The sequence below is a fragment of the Capra hircus genome, chromosome 25 (assembly GCF_001704415.2).
Source record: "Capra hircus breed San Clemente chromosome 25, ASM170441v1, whole genome shotgun sequence".
In the NCBI taxonomy this organism is placed as follows: Eukaryota; Metazoa; Chordata; class Mammalia; order Artiodactyla; family Bovidae; genus Capra; species Capra hircus.
The window spans coordinates 35,535,434-35,539,697 of NC_030832.1; positions in this window are offsets into that span (position 1 = coordinate 35,535,434).

Consider the following 4,264-nt stretch of genomic DNA (forward strand, 5'->3'; position numbering starts at 1 on the left):
CCTGGTGACCTTCTGACCTCGAAGGGTAACTCTCAGATGGTGCTGTAAGCAGACCCACTTTTGAACGTGCAGAGGCCTGTAGCTTAGTTACACCTGCACAGAACGACAGCTGTCACAGCTGTGTCCAATTCCCCATCCCCTCTACCCCCGCGCCTCAGGCTGCCTCGCTTCTTTACACCATGAACACCAGGAGCCCTTCCCCTTCCAGGTGAACCTGAGACTTGTTCTGTCTTGTTGCTCGACTGCCCTGTGAATAAACCCTCCCTTTGCTGCAAACCCTGGCATCTCAGCATTTTGGCTGCTGCATGTTGGGCAAAATGATCCTGGTTGGCAACTGTCACAAAGGGCGTTGGTCCTTTTTATTTGGGGGGGGTGGGTCTCTCTTCCTCCTCACTGATGACACCTAATTGTTCCCTTTTTCTAAACATTTTTCATTTCTGAAGAAATGAAACTGAGCAGGACTTGGGGGTTGGGGGAGCTTCTTGGGGACGGCCTCTTGTGTGTAGATTTATTGCTGTACAGCAAAGTGATTCAGTTATATATGTGTGTGTGTCTGTGTGCATATATACACATTAATATTTTCCATTATGGTTCATCATAGGATATTGATGTGCCATACAATAGGACGTTTTCTATTCTAAATATAAAAACTTCCATCTGCTGACCTCAACCTCCCGCTCCGCCCCTCTCCCAACACCCCCTCCCCCGTAACCACCAGTCTGTTCTGTGTGAGATTCTGTCCCGCAGGTGGGTTTCTGTCGTATTACACACACACGATTTTTTTTTGCGGCACTCACTGAAATGAGAGGAGTTAGCTGCTGGACTGTCAGGGAAGTCCCCGTCTCTGACTTCACTTAGTGTGACCATCTCTAGCTGGATCCGTGTTGCTGCAGATGGCATGACTTCATTTTGTATGGCCGAGTAGCTTTCCACTGTATATATGTGCACCTTTACCCAACGATCTGTCGATGGTCATTCCGCTTGTTTCCACGTCTTGGCTATTGTGAGTATTGCTGCGAGCATAGGGGTGAGTGTACCTTTTTAAATGACAGTTGAGTCTGGGTATACGCCCAGGAGTGGGGTTGCTGGAGCAGTTACTGTGTTGTCGAACCAAGGGGCACGTCAGCCCCTGGCCGGCTGTAGCTCTCGGATCTAGTCCAGCAGCCATCTAAGCAGCTGAGTCGCCAGGACGACTCGGAGTGCTGACTGCCGACTCGGCGTCCCTGGCCCACAGCAGTTCGGTTTTGTGGTGAAGGACACGAGGCTCCAGTTCTGGTCTGGGAGACGTCACTGGTGAGCAGTGGGACTCTGCGTGTGATCACACCAGGGTATCTCCCCTACTGGGTTCCTGTGGATGGAATTTGTCCTTCTTGGTGTGTGTGTGTGTTGGGGGGAAGCACAGGACTTGGTCATCTGGTTTTGAGCACAATGCTGCTCTAAGTGGAGCCTTCCCTTCCGGGCTGAGGAATCCCTCAACCACCCCGAACTGTGTGGGCCACTTGGGAAACTCCTCATTAAACCAAGGCTGGCTGGCGTTACCCTTCTCTGGAACAACAGATAGGAAATCTCCCATCCTTGTGCTGGGAACTATGATCTGAGGGGCCTCTGAGCACTGGGTTGCTGGTTCTGATCTGTTTCTGATAATACCAGATCTTTGAAAAGAAAAGAAATGAGAGCTCTCTTGCCTCTTGTAGTCTCCTAGGGTGTCTTACAAAACTGGGAAACTTTCAGCCAGATCTCTATGAAAACAAAGATGACTTCGGTGTAACACCATGTGGACACAATGTTTAGACTTCAGAGAAAAATGGCCAAGATAAAACTCTTGACATTCTAATTGTTTCCTTTTTGCATATGCAGTTAGAGAAATCCAGCTTGATAAAATTTTTCAAAATTCCAACCCTGAAAGCAAAAGTTTTCCTAGGTACAAAGCCGAAATTGTAACTTCCATTTCCTTTAAATGCAAACACAGCTCACTGTCTGAGACTATGGTTTTAGCTTAATAGGTAGAACGTGAACTGAAAGGAAATGGAAAAGCCTTTTAAAACCAAGTGAAACTTATTTCAACTGCTATAAGTTAATGTGTTAAAACTACATGAGAAGCATTATCAAATGAGTGATGATAAGCCTTAAGTAATATTGTATGGGTAAATGTCATTAAGTGTTCTAGAAACTAGATGTTATCAATCCTAATTGAATGGTATTGTTATGTCTTAATTCTTGTTAACACATTACTGACGGGGGAATTTTTGCAGGAACGAATGCCTCTGGCCAGCAATTCGTTATGTAAGTGAACGTGGAAATGTCTGATCAATAGTGTTCAGACCACAAAAGACGTATTAGGACGTCTCTGGTCAGTAAGCTGTTGAAATACTGTATGTCCCAGCAACTTGGTTAGGCTTGTCAGCTGCACTGTAATCATATCCTTAACTGCGCCTTTTCAAGTCCCTTGTCATTCATAGGTGATATTTCACTGATGCTTTTGCAAAAATGCTTCATCTTTAAGAAGGCTCACAGAAAGGACTTTCTGGCAAGCGCAAGGTTCTGATAACTTCCAGATCACACTGACGAACTGGGTAAGAAATTAATTCTAATGGAAACCCTGATGGTTTCATCAAACTGTTAACAAGATCAAGGATTAGTTACATGGGACTGAGTTAACTGATGAATATAGTTTTAACAATTTTTAGTCTGTATCTTCTAGACATAAGGAAATCTTTTTAAAAAGTTAAATTTGATATTCCTTAGGAAAAATTCTGGCACAATCGATTTTAAAGAGTCTATACGATCAATTACACTTAGGTAAATAATCAGGCCAAGTTTATCAAAACGACTTAATTTGGCAGTGTTAGTTGCTCACTCGTTTCCGACTCTGCAATCCCATGGACTGTAGTGTCCATGGAATTCTCCAGGCAAGAATACTGGAGTGGGTTGCCATTTCCCTCTCCAGAGGATCTTCCCGACCTAGGGATTGAACCCAGGTGTCCCACGTTGCAGGCAGATTCTTTACCATCTGAGCCACAAAGGGTAATTTAGAATGATTATGTTTTGATAACATACCTTTGTGGTTACTGAGGTTTTGTATATGCTGAGGTTGGTTGTATTATCTACATCAAAGATGACCTTGTTGTTATGTTATAAAGTCTAAGTTTTAAAGGAATATCCCAAGCTTGTTTCTGAAGCTGATCACAGTGATCTGTATTCAGATGAAGATCAGATGCCCCATGATCCACAACCAGGAGATTTACATACTGGAAGAGACATCATTTATTAAGACTCTCTCCAACCTAAATGGAAGACCTATCAGGTATTTAGTAGCTCAGTGGAAACTGAAAGAAACCGACTCTTGAGTGAATTACTTCCCACTTAAGGGCTTCTGCACTGGACTGGTCTATAGAAAGGACTGCTGACCTCCAACAACACTGACACCAGGATGAGAGAAAGACCACCGCAGTGTAGACAGCTAACCCAAGAACCTGAACCGGGTCTGTAAGATCACTGTGATTCAACTGAACTGGTCACCAAATGTTTGTCTCCCTATCAAAACAGGAAGTTTCATTTCTAATCATACTCCTGACTCCAATGTTCAAGACAGAAAATTCTCGTCGAGTACTCATGACATTTATCACCACTTGCTTTTAACTCTAAAAGCATATGTACAGTGTTTGTGTGACAATTTCGTATAAATGATATAGCCTATAAAATTAGCATTACCTGTGAGCTTGTTCACTGTTTAATTTTTCTCATGATAATATATTTAATATTTTTATATGTTTACATGTAAATATATATAAAAGGAGGCCTAGCATTGAGGGACAAGTATTTTGAATCATCAATGCTTTCTCCTGAAAGATTTGCAAACAAGGAGGAATATAATGGCAGCTTTCACATACCAAGGTATAGAGAAGTTATTGTGGCATATACAGGCTGTTATAGTTTATCAAACATGCACTGTATACATCTACTTTAAAGAATGTATTTACAAAATCAAAATGATGTAACTGGAGTTCAGGCATTCAGTATGGACCTGGGTGCCTATTATGGACATGGGTTCAGACACGTTCCTGCATTACTGAGAACCTGAACTTTCTGAACTGTTATCAGACTCAAGGACACACTCAGCTGCCATGAAGTGTGTCTGTTTAGGAATACAGGGAGTCCCTACATATAAATGAGTTCTTAAGTCCAATAAAGTTAGTCTAGGTGCCTAACCGACACAGCCGCTCTACAGTACTGTGCTAGGTTCCTGCTCTTCCCACAATACAGA